The sequence below is a fragment of the Pholcus phalangioides genome, unplaced genomic scaffold (genome assembly GCF_987345545.1).
Source record: "Pholcus phalangioides strain wild (caught in Gottingen) unplaced genomic scaffold, Ppha-v1.0 ptg000007l_1, whole genome shotgun sequence".
NCBI lineage: Eukaryota > Metazoa > Arthropoda > Arachnida > Araneae > Pholcidae > Pholcus > Pholcus phalangioides.
The window spans coordinates 18193070-18213950 of NW_028301600.1; the positions used below are offsets into that span (position 1 = coordinate 18193070).

The 20881-nt window shown below is 36.3% G+C and overlaps 1 protein-coding gene across 1 annotated transcript in view; it reads left to right on the forward strand.

Moving 5' to 3' along the window:
• The window catches only part of LOC149085013 (glutathione synthetase-like), a 110595-nt gene that overhangs the window by 66601 nt on the left and 23113 nt on the right, over positions 1 to 20881 (forward strand). The gene's annotated exons all lie outside the window — the stretch shown is intronic.

Below are 20881 nucleotides of genomic sequence, written 5' to 3' on the forward strand. Positions count from 1 at the left end.
CCAAGTTATTGGCAAAATCTGGGTCTTTTTTTGAGTGAAAGTGGGTCTTGGGTCCCTCTCGAAAAAATTGAAGCATGATGTTTTCTCCCCCATTCACCGGTATCCCTGTATAAAACCTTACCAATTCATAACACTTACGATAGGTTGTGTCACCCATCTCTCTATTGCAATTCGCTGATGACGTGAAGTTATTCTCTCCAGTGGAAAACACTAGGGGCCTAAGAATTGCATGCCAACAACTTTTCCAGTGGAGTTGTCAGTATAAGCTACCTATTTCATCATCAAAAAGTGGATCAATGCATTTAGGTAGATGTACCGATCCTGAATATTACCAACTAGGTAATGAAACGTTACAGCAATTGGATACATGCGTGGATTTAGGCATTGCAATGAGCCGTATTCTGGATTTCACTGATCATTATCATGGCATAGTCTGCTAAGCCAATAGAATTTCATATATGTTATGTACGGCATACCGTAAGTGTGATGCGCATACGTTGTCATATGCTTTGTGTGTGTATGTTCGCCCGACTCTGGAGTTCTGTTCGCAAGTATGGAGCCCTTACAAAATCAAGGACATAAAGCTCTTCGAAAAGCCACAGAGGTTGTTTACTAAACGAATACCTGGCATGAGCAATCTATCTTATTGCCAGAGACGTCAATTTCTGGGTTTACACTCGTGGGAATGGCGTAGAATTGCTGCAGATCTGAAGATGTGCTACAAACTAGTCCACCAAATTGTTTATCTACCATCGAGAGAGCCTTTCTTTGAGATCATAGACAGGCGAGTTAACCTACGTAGGCATTGCTTCCAAATAAGAATACCAACGGCTAGAAGGGATTGCTTTTTCCATGGATATAGATGCCGTGTGGCAAGAATATGGAACAGTCTTCCATCAGAACTTGTATGTGCCTCCTACGCAAGATTTGCTTCTGCTATTGGGGATTTCGACCTGACTCCGTATGCGAAGTGCTTCCCGTTCTGACTATTTTTTTTTTTTTTTCTTCCAGTATAAGTGCATTTCATGCCTTCTGGGGTTATTGTTATTGTAAATAAAATTTCTTAAAACATGTTCAATCCAAAAGTTCATTGAATAAAAGGTTAATTTTTGCAGCTTATAACTAAGTTCTTTTAATTTCATTGTGTACTAGTATAGAAAGCTTGCAAAAAAAAAAAAAACACATTAGCACTGAGAGTTTAACATATGGAATTGACACATGTAATAAATGTAAACCAAATATAATTATTTGTTAGGAAAATTTATACAGAGTGCATAGCAGCAGGGTTGTTAATAAATGGAATAGCTTACCCCCGGAGGTAGTAAATTGTAACACAATTGACACGTTTAAAAAGAAATATGATAAACATGTTGGGGTAAATCGAGAAGCTATCCATTCTTAGAATAGGACAACCATAAGTATTCTTTATGGGCATTGTATAATATTTTATCACGTGTATATATTGTTTGTAATTTTTATTAATTTCATTTTTAATTGGGTTGCTGTATTTTTGAAATATATGGCATCCATATTTTTATGGGCATCTTTTTCTCAGCCACCTCGTTGGGCATTTTGCCTGTTGTGGTATTGTATTTGTATACAGGGGGTATGGCATTTTACTTGCGAACCGTTGATCCTAGAGGCATACTTCTAGTTAGAAAAAGTTTCTAAATAATGTGTAGTACTCACATATGCCATTCATGTTTCAAGGGATTGTATAGTTATTGAAATGAAAAATTAACTCTTTATACAGTCCCTGTGTGCTCAAGAACCCAATTTGAAAGTTGTTGCCCTGTTTCTCCCGATGCCAACTAAAAAAATCCCATGATTCTGAGTGCAATATTCAATGAGATATTTTTGAATTTAAAAAATGGAGGAAAGTTGGGAAAAAGAGCTTTAAATACAAGCAAACCGTTACCCACATTTAAGCTGTTTTTTCCTGAATTTTCTCAGTTTTTCGAATTTGAATATCTTAATGAATATTGCACTTAGAATCGTGGAATTTTGTAGTTAGCATCATGAGAAACAGGGCAACAACTTTGTAATTGGGGTTTTGAGCACACAGTCACTGTATAAAAAGTTAATTTTTTATTTTAATAACTAAGAATCCCTTTAAACATGAGTGACATATCTTAGTACTACACATTATTTAGAGACTTTATCCAACTGGAAGTATGCCTCTACGATCAACTGTTTGCCAGTAAAATTCCATACCCCCTGTTTGCTATGCACCCTGTATATTAATAAATCAATCTATAAATTATTTTCTGATTAATTTTCCATTTCGAAAATCTTAGCTCTTTCAATAATATCTTCTGATTAAATTTAAAAAATTATTCTGGGATGCTTTTTACATTTAAATATGTGTAACCGGTCAATTTGTTGTGGTACAAATTCATCGCAGTACAAGTTGGTCGCAGTGTCAATTCATTGAAACGTTGATTCCTCACTGTACATGTTCAACGCGAGCTTGTATGTAGGTTTTTGTCTTATATGTGAAATAAGAAACATGAACAAAAGTGTACATGTAGTTTACTAAAAATAATTTTTTTTTTGTCATTGCGGAAAGGTAATTAAAATTTCAATTGATATTAATATTTTATTATTGTAATTACCATATCAATTACATTTAAAAATTTAACTGTGTATAAAAATTTAATTATATTTAAAAATTTAGTTTTAAAAAAAATGTAAATATTGAATAATTGATTTTTGCTGTGATAAAGTTTCAATATTATGTGAAAAAATTTCAATATTATGTGAAAAAATGTTGGTGTGTATGATATTCCCAAAATTACAGTGGAGTCTCTCTTTAACTAGATAATAAATTGGGATTAAATAAAATTTGAAAATGTAATTTTCACCATATATAAGCCATATAATGTCATTAAAGATGACTGTTTTTCTTGACTGATTGCAGATTTTAAACAAGATTTTATTAATTTAACGTGTAAAAGCTTCTTTCCCCACTTGTCACTGTTACTGGAACAATAAGAAGCAACAGCCTATATGCGATGAAAGTGTTTGGAAAAGTATTTTGGTTCTTTTTCATGAACTTATTTTTAAAGTGCTATTAGCATGTCAAACAAATAATCTATCTGGTCTTGTAACATGACCACCTGGGATCCTTCACAAATTCTTTCATTTCAATTAATTCTTAACTCTAGTTTAAGTCCCAGTTACCGGAAACCACCTGAGGTACCTGCTGGCATTCCGGCTCGGGCCAGTTATGTTCGCTATCACCTGCACTAATTCGACTATTAAGTATGTTAAGTCTGGCAATCGGGGGGGGGGGGGGTCTCTTGGCTGTCAGGCGAGAATGGGACCAGAGGTCGGGCTTTTCTTCTATGTCACCACATAAATTCTGTTTACACCCATGTGGAGGATCCTGCAGCTTGTCATATTACCTTCCTCTCCCAGTTTTAGGGTCCCGCGGATCGCTGGCGGGGACCCCGCAGAGTCGTCGTCCAACTCTGTATAAAGAAAATGAAAATATTGTGCAATATATCAAATTGTGATAAATGTTTTGCAATATATTATACAAGAAAAATATGCAATGTTTTTACCTTCGTGCCGTCTGTGGGCCACGGACCACTTCACAGTCAATAATTTCATGAGAATTTCAATGTGCAATAGGAGGCCTATTATTGCGAATTCTGGCCAGATCTTCAATGTTTACCTTTTCTATGTTGCCAACTTTCATGTCAAAAGTTGGAAATAGTGTTTTATTCTGTTTGATATGTAATGAGTTTTACTGTTCAGTATGTTAAGTTTTTACAGGCTATTGATTCTGCTGTCTGATTGGTTCTTGGAATGGAGGTTTTTCCTTAAAAGCCACCACACACACTGTGCAGAGAAAAAGCAGATCTAAAAATACAAAGTTCAGAACTTGGCAGGGCATCTCTCCTCATATATAGTATGTCATTATGTTCTGGTGAGTCTACAGTCTAACTGGGTTTAACGCAATGACCTAGGGGCTCTTGTTCCTAACAGCTGTGGGACGAGAGAGATGGAGTATTAGCTTTCTTTTCGGTGCATCGACTCTTCACTGAAACCTGGTCTTGTGTGCCTCACGTGGAGAAGGGAGATCTCGACGGAGACAGCAGAGCAGGAATGATGCCATCATAGAACCTCCATCACATAAGATGCTTAGAGCAGACACCATCTCAAGACTCTACTACTTGGGATACTGGCTGGTGACGTCCATGCAGTTAGAGAAGCTGATGTGTAGGTGCAATGAACTCCGTCCAGCAGATTGACAGATCGGTGCAGACCTAATCCATTTGATGTGCAATATTTATTAAAGCTAAAACTCTAAAAAATTGTTGTTTATGTTTAATCCTTTTAACTGGTTAAAGCTTTAAGAAGTGTAAAAAACTTTAATGTTAATAAATAATATTAGTGGAAAAAATATTGTTTGTTTCATTGTTGTCATTCGCAAAAACTAACCTATGTTGGGGAAAGATAAAAATAGAATCCAGGATATAAGGATGGCCGGTACGTCACAGTCTCTCATTGAAAGAGTTGCCAGAAGTTCAGAAACGTTTGCGAAATTAGAGAGAAGGTAGCAGATTTTTTCTCTGAATCAATTTTTGAATTTTCCGGGCAAGTTCCCACTCTTGACTTCGTCCCCAAAAATCGGATTAGGAGAACTGTAGCTGCAACGATGAATGTTGCATTCCCAGATTCATATCAGATCCAAATTGCAAGACAGCAAAATGAAAACAAAAGTTATTAATTTTTCCCACTATTAACAATTGAATACTTTTAACATTAACAATTAAGTTCACCGGCTCACTTTACAATATGAATCATTTTTCCAATCTAAACATTTTATGAATCAAAGTTTTTATTACAATAAAATTTTTCGATCTCACCAAAAAGATCCAGCAGTCCACAGTTCTGAATATGAAGTTGAGCATTTCAGTCCTCTCTTTGATGATGCAAAATCATCTGCTTTTTTTCAGGAACCAGTTCGTCAGTTATAGACGTGAAGCTACATAGTAGAAAAATCAACCGAGCTCCCCGAGTGGTTATCCCATGGCAGTTTCAGCAAACTGCCACCTCCAAGTCTTAGTGCATTGTCGTAGAGGATCGCTCAATATCCAGTCATCATTCAGATGCTCTTGATCACCATGACATCGTGTCAACTTTGAAATCAGCAACAACCGCCATAGCCAAAGGACTCCATTGTCCTCAATGAAATCGCCCCACTCTGTCTGCAATAGAGCTCAAAAGTCAGTATTATTTTGTGAAGTACCAGCTGGTAAAAGTATCTCGGGACGATTAATTAGCAAATTCACTTTGTTAGCTTCAATTGGAAAGAGCAGATCGTAACTGACTTGAAACAAGTATTTATACATTAAGGAACTGGTATTTTTCACGGCATAATCAGATTACCTGTACCTTACATCTCAGGATACAAAAAAAACGTCACAGCCGAAATGTCCACGAAATTTACATATTTCAAATTGAAACAATCGCCACCCCAAAAAATGACGACAAAACAACTGAGATGAGCCGGTCGCAATCGCCAATCGTACGATAATCACGATGGACCCCCAAGAAAACAAAAAGGTAAATATTTATACATATTCTGACAGGTAAACAACATATTTAACCCAAACCATCGATCAGATTGAATCAAAAGTGGGCTTTTTCGCTGTGGGTCTAACAATACGTTACACAGCCCCTGCAAGGTGTCTATCATTATGGAAAAGTCACGGAATCAGAAAAAGGTCGCGAAAGTCCCAAAAAAGTCACAAAATTTGAGTTAACCCCACAAACTTTTTTTTGTTCTCCAGAGATCTTTTTTATTATTTTTTCTCTAAAATCTAGGCTTTAGAGAAGCTGTGGCATTCAATATTTTTCTCTTCTCTCTCAGGTTTCTTTTCTCCTTTTTTTACAGTGGAGGGATGGATGGGTGAGTGAGTAGCAACAGAAAAGAACAATGCCAATGTGTAGCCACCTTACATTGAGCAGACATATGGATAGGGCAAAAAAACTATTGGGTTGTTCGGAAAGTAATTTCGTTTTTTTTATGAAAATTAAAGAGGATTTTCTTATAGTGAATAAATATTTTATTGAATTATATATTGTCCATTCTGGTCCAATACCTTTTGCCATCTTTCTGGCAATACCATGATTCCATGCTCATAAAATTTTTGTTCTTCGCTGGCAAAAAACTGATCCAGGTGATTTTTGACCACCTCATTTGAAGTAAAGGTTTTCCCGTCTAAAAAATTTTGTAACAAAGAGACCGGAACAAATAATAATCAGAAGGTGCCAGATCTGCAGAATATGGTGGGTGTGGCAGTATATCCCATCCAAGCTGTAAAAGCTTTTGGCGAGTTACCAAACTTGTATGAGGTCTTGCATTATCTCGGTGGAGCACTACACCTTTTCTATTGATCAATTTTAGCCTTTTCTGTTTAAGTGAATCATTCAATTTGTACAGCTGATGACAGTACACTTCAGAATTGATCGTTGTGTTGTCCTGTAGAAGCTAAAAAAAAAAAAATGATTCCTTTGAAATCCCATCAAACAAATAGCATCTCCTTTTTTTGATGAATATCAGCTTTCGAAGTGCTTTGACCCAGTTCATCTTTTTTACTCCATGATCTCTTGCATTTAACATTGTTGTAGACAACCCATTTCTCTTCGCCAGTGATGATGCGCTTCAAAATGGATTGTTTTCTCGATGTTTGAGAAGCAAATCACAAACATCAACACGACGGCACAAATTTCTTTCCGTAAGAACATGAGGAACCCATATGTTGAGCTTTGAGATTGAACCTGGGCGTTTCAAATGATCATGAACGGTCTAATTCGATAAATTTAATCTCTCAGCAATCTCACGAGTTATTCGCCGATTTGCATCAATTAATGTCTTTATTGTGTCCATCACACACACGCAGTGGTGCATCTTCAACATCAAAATTGCTGAATCGAAATTTGCAAACTAGTTTTAGCACTGGTGTTCTGTTAATACATCTTCTCCATACACATCGGATAATTTTTTTCTTGCTTGAACAGCATTTTTACGTTTTTGATAGTAAAAAAGTAAAATATGCCGAAAATGCTGCTTTTCACTTTCCATATTTGAAAGGGCACCAACCAAAAGCTACTGCGTAGAATCAAACTTTTTCACAAGCAAGCTTTGCTATATCAGCTGTCAAAGTATATAATGATTATGTGGCTTAAATGTGAAGTTGGCTGTGAAATACAATTAAGTCCTCTGTTGGGAAAAAAATAAATTACTTTCCGAACAACCCAATATTTAGCCTGGATGAACAAAATTAACTTTTCTTTGCTTGTCTGGACCTTTCAACATCTTTAATATTCCCCTAAAGCTTTTGTTCTGAGGATCACATGATAATTCTTAGAGGAGGGTTGACCACAGCAGTAGGGAGTCCGCTTGGGAAAAATGTTGGTTTTCCCTTAGAAAGGACATGACCCCCACCCCCGCACATCATGGAGCAGGGCCCATAGGCTGTTGGATCTTCGGTGGGTTCACAAGCCAGAATTTTCATGGGGATGGAGGGGAAGTCTGTAGTAAAAAATTTATAGCAGGAAAAAACAATGATGGTGATTGCCACAGGCTCTCAGCTCTATCCTTGTGGAGACCAGGTGAAAGGGTGCCAATTTTTTTCCTCGTGAAGGAAGAAAGTTTTTTTTCAATTATCAATTCTTTTTTTTTTTAATCATGTCGATCTTTACAGACTATCTATAGTGAACAATGAAATCATACAGTATATGCATGTGATAGAGCGAGAGAGTTCAAGAGAAGACTCATGAACATCAGACTTATTCAGCATTATTTGTGTTGCGGCGCAACATTTAGGCCAAATTTAAAGGAATACTGCTGTGTTTCTGAAACTTTATCGCTGCTCCTAGAAGCGTAGTGGAGAGCTGGAAATATTGATTTATGCACCTATTTATGCTTGAAAGTGGTTCTTTTATGTGGGAAAATATCTGCCAAACTTTTTGGAGAACCGCTGATGAACCATGAATTATGCAAGGGAGGCAGATGGCAAAAGAGAACCATTAGGAAACTGTGACAAGCTTGAGATCTAGGCCGACATCAAAGCATGACGATTGAGCAAATAACTAGCGTCTAATATCAGACTTAGAAGAATAGAAATATGTGAAATCTGTCCTTTGGAAAGGCCCTTGGTTGCTCTAGTGCGGCCAAACCGGGTGGTTTGTTGTTTCATTTTTACCCATTTATTTCGCATTGATCATGTGTATGACCGGGCCTTCGATCAAGGAAAAGAAATCAACTGTGACACAGGAATTTGAAGGTTGAGAACCACTGGTCTAGTGGCCCCACAGTAGGGCCCATAAGCTGACATCTTCGGCAGGCTCAGACCTGATTTTTCATGGGCTTCTTTATAGTGTAAAAAAATGATTAAAAATTGAGAATTATCTCGCGTCTCTGGGCTGGAATCCTGTCAGCCCACTACTGTGCTTCCTTGCAAATTGTAGAATCGGCCGGACTATGTTTGTACCCCTTACACGATGCTTTCAGCTCTCGTATATAAGAAACGCTTCACATTTTTTAAATATTTTACCTGTGCCATTATGTTTTGTCTGCTCATGTGGTAAAGCAATCAGTAAAAAAATTGGCTCATTCTATTTAGACGGTGTTTTCTTCTAATGTCTGGCAATGTGCGTCGATTCCGACAGAAAACTGCCGATTTCAAATGTTGGTGCCGATCGTTGAACTGATGGAACAAACTGCTCGATCACTTACACCTCACTCTGTTCAACGTTGTTCGGCTCTTTTGCTCTATTTTGAGCCCACTATTGGTATGCCTCCCAGTGCTTCATGACTGTTATGCAGACGGCTTAATATTGATCAATGTGTTCAATAGTTTTGCATTCTTAGGGCGTTTTCAATGTCCGCGGGTGCGCCCTTAGAGTTTTTTTTGGAAAGTTACGTTGTAGGTACCTTGGGAACTCTGATATGGCAAAAACATTGATTGGGTGTGGACTAGGGTTGCCAGACGTATATATATTACCCACAAGGGCGTATGCAAGGATGGAATGCATTGAATATTCACGACCTACTAAGGGCTTAGGCACCCCCCCCCCACGAGAAACTACATTTATAAATCCATCCGCTTATCAGCGCTTCTACTTTCCTACTTTTTGGTAAAATGTCTTACTTTCTTGGTTTTTTCCACCTTTTTTTACTTTTTTGACCAAATCCTATCAAAATTTGTTAAACTGATTTTAATTAAGAAAGAAATCATTGATATAATGCCAAATAATGCAAATGTAGTAGATTGTAATTAATAATTCTGCTAAAGCAGAAATTGTATGGTTTATAAATTTATTTGGAGTGGGGGAGTCTATGTTGACCGTTTGGTGGTTTATTCATTTTTCATTTGCTTAGTTTGAGGGTTCAACAAGTAGAACAGTGATTAAAAACTTCTGCCTGGTTGAAAAAAAAAAATTATATTTACTACTTCATGGTCTTGGACAGTAACATTCAAAATTTTGGTGCACACTTTGTGTATAGGTGAAACAACGGTTCACATAACAAAGCAGTTGGGTACATAGGCCTATTCTGGGTTTTGTTACTCTGATGATACCCAATAACATTTAATTGTCTTCTGTGTTTTTAGGGCATGCAGTGGCATAAACAATATTTACAATGGTCAGCAAAGAGCTAGAAAAATTAGTGCTTCATTTGCCAAAAACGATTACACTGGCATTGACTGCTAAAATGTAAACAAATCTTTTTAAAAACATGATGGACAACGCTGTGAAACCATCTGGTCCACCTTGACTTATTTACATCAAACCTTGTGATTTATGCATTTTGTGCTGTGCTTCTGCAAGTGAAAGTGGTCTTAAAAGAGCATTGTTCTTAAACTTGTGTATCTGCTGTGTGGATTGTCAAAGAGTTGACGGACTGGACTGTGGAAGACCTCAAAGAAAAAAGAAAAAAAATGTAATTTATAGTGTGAGGAAAGACTGAAAATAATTATCTGTGGTTGCTAATGCACTATTTTGGTCAAAAATTGTTTTTGTAACCAGGGCTATAACTAGGATTTTTTTTGCCACTTTTTTTGCCAAACATGATTTTGCCACTTTCACAACTTCAAAATTTGACAGTTTTATGATTATTTCCTTTGTTTCCACTTAAAATTGCCGCCTCAATTTTTCTGCCTGGGGCAGTTCCCCTGTCCCCCCTCTAGTTACAGCCCTGTTTGTAACCACCATTTCTGTCATTTTGCTTTGGCTCAAGTTAATTTTACAGGATAATCAAATAGTCTTATGAAAAAAAAAATTTTATGGTTTTTTTATTTTGCTATGATTATGTTCAGGGCCAGACTTAGGCAGGTGCAAAAGGTGCAGTTGCACTGGGTTGCTAAAAATAGGGGACCACAAAAGAAATTAAATCGTTCTTTGCCTCGGTAAATAAATAGTAATTTCTTTTAAAATTTAATTTTTTCCATAAAATATTAATTTTGGTTGAAAAAAAAATCTTATTTCCGATCCCATATTGTTCAGGAAACTGAGAGAATAGCTTAAGGCAAAAAGTAGGGTCTTTTTCTCAGGAGGACAATTTTTATGACCATGTTAGAGTACGTGTGTATTAACATGTAGGCAGGGTGGTATCCCCATTCTATTCAACAAAATAAGCGGGTGCTTATAGGGCATCAGGAGAAAATCTGCACCAAAAAAAGAAAGTTTTTTGTTACTTACCGAATGTTATGTCAATGTAGTTCCATTGTAGTTCTTCCATCAAGGGAAGAAAATTCGTGGACATATATATTGCCTACTCTTTCTCTCAAACACTCTGTCTGCAGGCCAGGCAATATGCGTTGAAAGAGGAATTAAAAAAAAAAAAAAAAAAGCTACATCTCTATATATATATATATATATATATATAGTCAAACCCCATCACTCTTGGACGCCGCTAGAATACGACTGCTCTTGAGCGAAATATACATCAGTAGGCAAATTTGGGTAAAAAGTTAGTCAAAGCCTGCTAATTTGTATTGGAGAACATAAACACTCAAAAAAAAGGAGGGAATGGTAAACCAGATGTTTTCTGGGCAGTAGTAATAGGTGTGGCATGCATCCCTGGAAGCCTCTAGAAAGGCGTGAGAACATTCTCGAAACTGTCATCACCACCATCTGAATTCTGAATCATCCTTTCATATATATATATATGTATATGGTGTCCAGATAGACAAGCGTCAGAACACAAACATCAAACACAGAATAAAGTGTCTAGATGGCAGAAAACAGAAGGATAGTTCACTGGACCTGTGTGTGCTGAAAACCTCCTCTAAGTAGTAAACGAAAGGTAGGAGCCGATAAATTGTTGTACACGAAGATGTGAGAAATTTTTCTGTAAAAAATCAACGCCATCGAAAAGAATGGTATATGGATTAGAGGAGAAAGAAACGTCCACATACAGTCATTTCGTTTTATCCAAGACATCGTTGAGTGTGTTCTCGTACCAATTTGTGTAGTCAACGATGATCATATCTCATCCTTTCCCCTTGTACTTTAACAAATTCAACTGGAAGCAGATCACTAATATAGCTTTGCCGTCCATGACTTGAGTACGGTAAGTGCTATCTCAGTTGCTACTCTATAGCAGTGTTTTTCAACTGAAGGACTGCGGTCCAGTACCGGGCACCGATGTTATTCATACCAGGCCGCGAGTGATTTTGCCGTTCAAGTTTTTCCATTTACTCCCCATTAGTCATGTATATGACTGAGCCTTCCACTTGGAAAATTAAATTGACTAAGCCGCAGGCTTTCAAAGATTGAGAACCACTGCTCTTAAGGAGTTTCTCTAATTTTGGGGGCATTTCGCTTATACATAGAACGTTTACTCGGATATTCTTGAGGCCTAAAGCTTTTATGACTACTACTTCACCAAACACCAACTCTGGCCATATCGCTATATTGCAATTTACTGCCATTAGTGAGATGGGTTGGAAGTGAAGGCGCTGTCTATCGGTGGTCGCCTCAAGTTCATTAGGGAAAATATCTTATCGATATCCTCCCTTGAGTTCGAACCCGGGACCCTGACAACAACCTCCACGATGGTAGATGAGCATCTTACCACCATGTCACTCGGGCACAGCTTTTACGACTATCATCGATGGAAACAAGGACAGATATCAGAATATAGATACAGTAGAATCTTTATTATCCAGGAGGTGGATTTTCCGGGAAGCTGATCACCCGAGTTACAAAAAATTTCAAAACTACGGATAGCCGAGCATAAAATTTTTGCTCAGATAATGTGGTGTTGAAAGCAATATTTTATTTGGTAATTAGAAGCAGCATTATTATTGTAGTTATGATTATATTTACACTATTATAATATAACTTTTTACATAAAAAGCGGTCTCTAATAGAGAGAAACCGAATATATTAGAAAAATAAATTATTCTACAGACAACATCTATGAAACCCAAATTTTATTGCTTTACTGGCAACCAGGACCTTTGACTTGTAGGGCCTTGGGAAAAGTGAGCATTAGAGCCCCCCACCCAAATAGGTCAAAAGTATTTGGCTTCTAGAGAATAAAGTTAATGTTATCTAAATTTAAGGTAGAAAATTATAAATGCTCCAGCAATTGCCATATCCGATGCAGAAATCAGGCCTGGTACAAAACTATGTATTGCATAAAAAGTTGTTTTAAACAGGCAAAATATATTGATATACATTTTATTCAAACTATTTTGTGACTGTTAGGTTTTTGCCAATTTTTGACAAATCGGAAAGAAATTTAGACACCAGCCAAATTTCTTGAGATCCAAGCGTGGTTTTTGCTCAAGAAAAGTGGTTCGAAATAATGTTTTCTCGACTTTTCGGGATTTAATATCACTTATATTGAGACGCACACTGTCATAAAATCAGAAAAAATTGTACCACTCTTAAACTCCAATTTAGCATTCATATAAAAAATTTAGTCGCCAATATACCAATTTTCTAGTTGCCATTACGACCTGGCGCATGGGATTTGTAAAGTCTATGTTTGGTTATTTCTGATGGTTTAACCGTGGCTTTCGTTTATCCATGTTCTTCCTCATCATTACCCTAGATCAGTGTTTCCCAAAGTGGGCGATGGAATGGTCCAAGTGGGCGATAGAACCTACTGATTTAACATAGGATCCTTTGGGTTTACTTGAGTTGGGGGGCGATGAGAGGAAAAAATTTCTGATGAAGGGGGCGATGGAACAGAAAATTTGGGAGACTATGCCTTAGATAATAAAGGTTCTGCTGACGTTTGAAATTCTCTACTACCAAGTTACTTACCAAGTTTAAGCGCGAAGCAACAAAATAAAAAATAAGCATTCCTCATTCAATACAAATACAGTGAAAACTCGCTACAACAATACTCGATATAATGATAAATCCCCTACAACAGGGCCGTCATTTCAACTTTTGCAGGGGGGGGGGGCAAAGAGCATGTACTAAAGGTACGCATATATACACACACCGTTTGTAGTGTATTTTCAAAAGCCGGGGGGGGGGGGGGGCCCATCAAATGACGGCCCTGCCCTACAAAATGATATGCTCTCGAATCTTGTTTGGAATTATCTATAGTTAAACTCTTCTCCATACAGCGATATATATACAGGGCGGCAACAACAACAAGGGAGCCAGTGAGTCTGGTGCAACAGGCGCCGTACCTGAGGGGTGCAGATACAGCACTTTTAAACCACCTACAACTCAACATTACAAGGGGGAGGGTGCCAAAATGTGTGTCTGCCCCAGCTGACCAAGCATCTCATTGCGGCCTTGTATACTTTACTATGATAAATCCCTCTATAATGATATTTTTTTATGATATTTCGAAACTGCTCTCCAACAATATTTTTTTATATTTCACTCAAAATCGCATTCTTTTTTGAAGTGTTAATGAAGTTGACGATTTAACTCTTTGTTACTCTGAAAGCTCTTCAGTTAACTAGAGGAATAACATGCAGAACAATCTTAGCTCAATAAATATCTTGTTTAAAAACAATGAACTTAAATTAAATGTGAATAAAACTAAATTTGTCATTTTTTTTACAATTACACCTAAATTAATTTACTAATTTCTTGGATAATGAACTTATTGTAAATATTTTGATTTTTAAAATTTAAAACGTTATTAATCACGTTTATAAAATATATAAATTATTTTTAAATGAAATAGATACAGGTATGCGTTAGATCTGATTGTCATAAGCAAAAATATTTATCTTCCCACTTGAATATGTATTTTTCTGCAATCATTGTTGGTGTGACTAGTGCAGGGCTAGAAAAATCGGAAAAGGTTTAGATGCCGAGATTTTATCTCCTGACAAAATCCGCCCAAAAACCTCTCCAGGATTTAGGGACCCCTTCCTGTGCTGGCAGACGTGCTACCAATTTCGGATAGCTTTATACTGTTCTCAGAGTTCGTTTCAGTTATCATAAGTGAAAAAAATTAAGCACCAATGTCAACGTTTTAGTCGCCATGACTACCGTGAGCATGTGATTTTTCAAGCCCTGGACTAGTAGCATTATTACTTCCCACGTAATAGCATTGTATGAATTCAACAAAGTGTGATTCAAGAAGATTCTAGCTGTGTTTTATTTCCTATTTCGCAGATCGTTATGCTAATCAATTTGTAAATTCTGGAAAATTCGAACCTGACTAATACTATCATAGTGGTTCTCAAAGGGTGCGTGAACTGTGACAGTGATGAGTGCTTGTTCAGTTCTTTTGTAAAGTTTTTTTAACTTATTATAATTTTTTACCTAACTATTCTGGGGAGCCATGGATAAACGTTATCATGGCAAGGGAGCCGCAGGTGACCAAAGTTTGAGAACCACTGCCTTATTAGGTAAGTTTGAATAAGGTTTGATAAATATCAACACAAACAATCGAATATTCAGCACTATGGCCAAAATACTTCTGTTCACTACTTGCAAATTTCATAAGTCGAGGAGTGGCTAGTTATGATTTTTTTGAGGGGGCCACAAAATTATTTTTCGCACCGGACCGCGAAATTCTTAAGCCCGGGGCTGATTATGTTGTCTAAGGGGGGGTACCCTCCACTGTCCTACTTTTTCTAATTTTTTGAGTGGGAGTCCTGTCGCTTATATGCTTTTGTGGAAGTAGGGCTTATGTGGCTTAAGCCTTTAGGGTCCAGTTCCTATGGGGTGTTGTATTTAAATCAACTTTAAAATTTTTTAAAAATTTAAAAAAAGAAATTGATTTTTTTTTCGTAAATTCATTTGCGTAACCCCTTTCATTAGGATCCCCTATTTTATTAACCCAAACCCCCTAGGTGGTTGCTACTCAGTTTAGGAACCACTGATATCAGAAAACAGTCCCGCATGGTTTATTTCATTGAATGAGATAAAGTCACCAAAAAGTCCCTGAAAGGCACCGAATTTTGCTTTTGGTATTTTGTAGACACTGTTCCCTGATTTAAACTATCTGCCCCTCAGCTTTAAAGCGCAAATGTATGTCAGTTTCCATTTTCAAAAAAAAGAAAAAAAAAGTTGTCACTGCAACCAGCAGAAATTACTGTAGTCAATCGTCATTGCATCAAATCCTGATGTTTCATGAAAATAATTTTCATTCCGAGAGTAAAAGAGCAAGTCTGGCGAATTTCGAGTTCTAATTTAGAAACTTTGCCAAATAACGAGTGTTAAATCGCCATTGTTGCCAAATAACAAATGTTAAATCACCATTGTTGCCAAATAACAAATGTTAAATCGCCATTGTTGCCAAATAACAAATGTTAAATCGCCATTGTTGCCAAATAACAAATGTTAAATCACCAATATCACCAAATAACCAGTGCTGAATCGCCAAACGTTGTGTTGATTCTTTCAAAATTCTTTCCCATTTTGCAACAATTTCTTTCCGAGTGTGATAAAATTGAAAACATAGAAAATTTTTAGCCCATTTAAACTGCTGCTATTCCAAACAGCAAATAGTGCCCTCAGTAAGCAAAAAGTGTCATCTTAAATAAACTGGTGTGAAAATTTTCATGTCAGCTGACACACAAGGTGTCAAAAGTCAAACCCTGAAAACAAACTGATGAAAAGATGTTTGATAACAAAAGACAGTGCAGTTGTTTTATTTTGAAAAGAGGGAAGGGGTTAATGAAAAAAATATTCTTGTACGTTAATTTTGCTGCTCCAATTTATTAGTATCTGCTATGAATCCTATGTTTTTTTCTCCTCCAAATCCTGAATTTTATTGCTCCGAAATGGACTTTGTCACTTGGCCCACTCTTGCTATTAGTTCCAGAAATATTCAACTCTATCTACTTTTTTTTCTCTTTAATTTTTTTTTCCTGAAACACTTAGATTTTGAACCCACATGTCCTGCCACGGAAGATAGTGTCGTATTTACAGGGGGGAGGCTTACAGGACTACAGCCCAGGGCAGCAAGTTCAGAGGGGCCAAGAAAATTTGTAGAATGGGAGAAGGGCGATGAAATTCATATAACCCTGAATCAGGGCTCGGCGCGGTTGTTTTTTCCCCTAAAAGTCACTTTTTTAGAAGCTGGTCACTTTTATTACGTATTTTCGGGCCCAGGTCACTATTTCCACTTTTTTAGCGAAAAGAAAATGCGACCTTGGTCTCTCTCTCACTTTTCCGGTAGCTATGTTTTTCTTTTCTAGGATGAAGATTATGGGTTCAAGGTCACCAGGTCACCTATTTTCTTCTTCTCTTCATACAGCTAAAGCAACATCCCTTATCAGAGTTGCCAGATTGGCAGTTTTCCCGCCAAATTGGGCTGGTTTGAAAACTGTTCGGCGGGAAATTTTTGTCTTTGGCGAGTGGTGGTTTTTCCAAAATTGTGTTCATGGTGAAAATTTCTCCCTATTTTTCTTTCTTTTTCTTTGCTTGTGAGCAAAGAAGTTTTTATTTTTCACTTTAGTCCCTCATCATGTTTTTCCTGACGAGGGGGGGGGGGCATCTCACCCAGCAATGGAAAGTCAAAACATTCAACTACAGTGCCTTTGCCTCGCCTTCCACAAAACAGTGTGTACACCTCCACTATTTCCAAACAGCTGTAGGTTAGTGTTTCCCACCCTAGCATGTGGCGAATATCACCCCTCCTCTGTGGATGATTTAATGGTCCGGGGGAGAGGGGCAACAGAAGATATAAGCTGGAATGGGATTGCTGCACCATTAGCAATTTCCTGCTACATAATGCGCCATAACGTTGATTTTCCGAGAAAATTTGGTACCTCTGCACCAATCAGGATTCTCTGAAATTTCCCTCTTCAACTTTCATTTTCGATGACGTCATGTGAGTCATGCTGTCGCGTCAACTTCGAAGTTGCTACTGTAACATATAGAGAACCTTTGTGTATGTTCCGGTTTTTTTTCGTAGAATTCATCAAGATGCTGGTTCTGCCAAGGTTTCCTGCATTTGGGCGTGAACATGGTGCGTCCGTATTTCAGATTCTGAAAACCCGCATAATCTCTGATTGATTAAAAAACCGAATTTTGAGCTAAACAAAGTTCAGGGTTTTTAACCAATTGGAGACGACGCTGGTTTTCGGAATCTTGAAATACAGACGCACTGTTTGCACCATCGAGCTGGAGGGAGTATGACTTCAGCGGTCTTCACCTTGGCATTGCTGTGAATGTCATCCGCAACATCATTCGTTGGAAGATCATGCGAGTTGGTGAAAACACACACAATCCCCCATTATTTTCTTATGGCATTAAATAGGAGTTTAGAACAAGAAATGAAAGAAAGAATTTCAGCATCGATGAGATAATTCCAAAATTAATGTAAGAAATAATTTCAGTAGTAATGGAAGGTAATTCCAGCATTAATGAAAGCACTAATTTTAGCATTAACAAAAGACAATTCCAGAATTAATGAAAGAAAAATTCTAGAATTAATGAAATAGATCATTTCAGTTCCAAAATAAATGAGAGTGATAATTCCAGCATTAATTAAAGATAATTCCATAATTAATGAAAGAGAATTCCAGCATTAATAAAAGAAATAATAAAGGAAATAATTCCAGAATTATTGAAAGAAAATTCCAGAATTAATAAAAGAAATAATGATTAAAGAAATAATTCCAGAATTAATGAAAGAAATAATTCAGCATTGATTCAGAAGTAAGGAGTGGAGTCATTCTCAAAATGCTAAAGATATTGATGTCGATGCCAATCTTCTGAAAGCTGTTCACAGCTCACATCAGAAGTGTACCAAGACAGACTTCAGCACCAAAAACGTTTGATAAGAAAGTTTCACGACCAGATGAGAATCAAAGACTAAAAGCAGAAGAAAGGGAGTTGGAAATTCAGTTGCCATCATCGAAAACCATGCTGAACATTGCAGAGAAAATTATAGAAGTGGGGATAAAGAGAAAAAACTTTGTAGACATCGAAAGTAGGCAAGTTCGTCTGAAAACACTGAAAGAAAAAATGTGTAGGGTTCTTGAGAAATTAGAGGAAAACAGAAACAGAGTCAACAAAATGTCATGAGGTTTTTTTAATGTATGCTTATTTGTTTGATTTGTAACTTTTACCTTTTTTTACGACCAGCTTGGATTATGACTAATTTTTATGTCCCTACAAGTGGATGTAAGTTTTATCAAACATCAAGAGAGTTAAATAAAAACTTCACCCAAAATTGTAACCGATTTCTTTAACACAAAAACGTCACTGACTTCCATTACATAGAATCGTCACAGACTTTGGTTACATAAAATCTTCACTAATTTTGGTTGCTTAGAAACAGGCTCTTTTCGAGTTTGTGATTTTATATTATATAGTAGATTTATATATGGGTCAGTAAGAAAAAAAAATGGGATTGTTGTCATTCATGTAGCTCTTAAGAAAATATTATTGATGTTAAACAGGTGATGGCTAATAAGTATTGAAAACATCTGTTGTGCTGAGGATTTCAAGCTTTGTTACTTTTGGAATGCTTAACATAGATACAATAAACTTTGCTTAACAAAATCGATGTATTTCTACTACTTTGTCTTGAAAACGCTGCATTTTTAAAAGATGGTTAAGCAGCAAAGTATTTCTACCACTTTGTCTTGAAAACGACACATTTTCTTAAGATTGTTTAGTAGCAATAGTCTAAAGATCATGTGTGAAGAATTCGTCACAAGATTCTAATGTTATTGTTGAATGTATTGTCAATTTGGGATATAGAATTGGAAATGTCCCTCAGCAGATACATTAGAAGAAAAAATAATAGTGAATCCCGAACACGTGCTAGAAAAATTCAGGCTGCACCATTTTCTACAGCAAGCAGTGAATATAGGACTTAAATTATTTGCTGCTCTTGCTTCTTTTAATTGTGCTATAATGACTCAGACAAGTTGAAAAACATATCTGAACAGATTATACAGACTTAATATTGTATGTAAATAAAATTTGTACTAGGTAATAAAAATTTGATTGTATTTTGTGTGCTGCCATTCATAGCACATAACATGAATAAAAATCCACTAGTGTGTGGATGGAAAAAAATTCTCTCCTTCAAACTTTGTGTTATTTTTTTTGTTTTGTTTCTTTAAACGGGGAAACTTTCTATTGTTTTGAAATTTTTCATGCTTAAATTAATTTTGAGATGAGTTGTGGAAAGCAGCATGAGGAAAGGCATACAACTGCTACCTAGTTGGCGTAATGTAATTCTCTCTCTCACATAGCTGTTGATAAATTTGCTAAGTTGTTCAAAACTTTCCTGTTTAACAAAATGGTTAGTTTGATTTAATTATTTCTTATAATGTAAAAATAATCAATTTGTAAGAGTTCTATTGAAATGCAAAGTTTAGTGAAAACGGATCATACGATTGCAGATTGTCAAAATCTGGACACTTTGTACAACTATTTAGGTCACTTTTTACAAATATTTAGGTCACGATTTGGTCACTTTTTAAACATTTTGGTCACTATTTTCACTAGTTTTGAGGCCATGAGTCGTGTCCTGAATAAATCCACCTCTGCCCAGACAGCAAGTGATCAGTGAGTGACCAAAAGAGTAACCTAGAGAGTTTGCAAGCACGTGAGTGAGCAAAAGAGTTTCTTAGAGCAAGAGTAAACATGTGAATGACCAAACGAGTGACCTACAGAGCGAAAGACCATTTCAGTGAGTGGCCTAGAGTCAACTGTCTTAAGCGCATTTTGGGCCCTTGGACAAAGTGATTTTCTGAGGCCCCCTTACCCGGCAAGAAATTTTTATTTTTGAAACCGTAAACGTGCTTTTGACTGAGAATAATTTTGATGTTCTTCAATCTTCAAATATAAATTTCTCGTTTGTGAAAACAAACTCGTAAAGGAGATGAAAACTTTAATTTAGAATCACCTTAGCATGAGTTTCGGAATTACTAATCAGGAAATACAAAACTTGGAAACACAAATACACAAAATACTGAATAGTAAAACAAGCTTATGAGAGTTGAAAGTCAAGATAAAATATGAAAATATTTTATGAGTATTAAAATATAACATTGAAAATTTATAGAAATAAGTATAGACTGTTTTCCATAACAAGATACAATTGCTCATATTTCAATAAAATATAAGGGTACTAATTGATGCTCATAATTAAGAAAAATTTAAGAGTAAAATAAAATTCTAATTGCACGATTTAAAATAATAAATTTCTCTTTAATTTTGTGCAGACTATGCTTGTCAAAAACCTATTCAAAAACATGTTTTTCCACCACAGATGTTAAATAAAAGCCTGCTTTCATGAATAATAATTTATGCACAATATTAATTTTAAGATTTTTTGTTGGAAAAGATTCCTCTCATGGTTAAATTTAATTCCCGCAAAACATCTGGCACCACACAATCAATTTTAATATAGTGGATTCCACTTATAATGTTCCTCAGGGAAAAAACTTGTAGGGGGGAG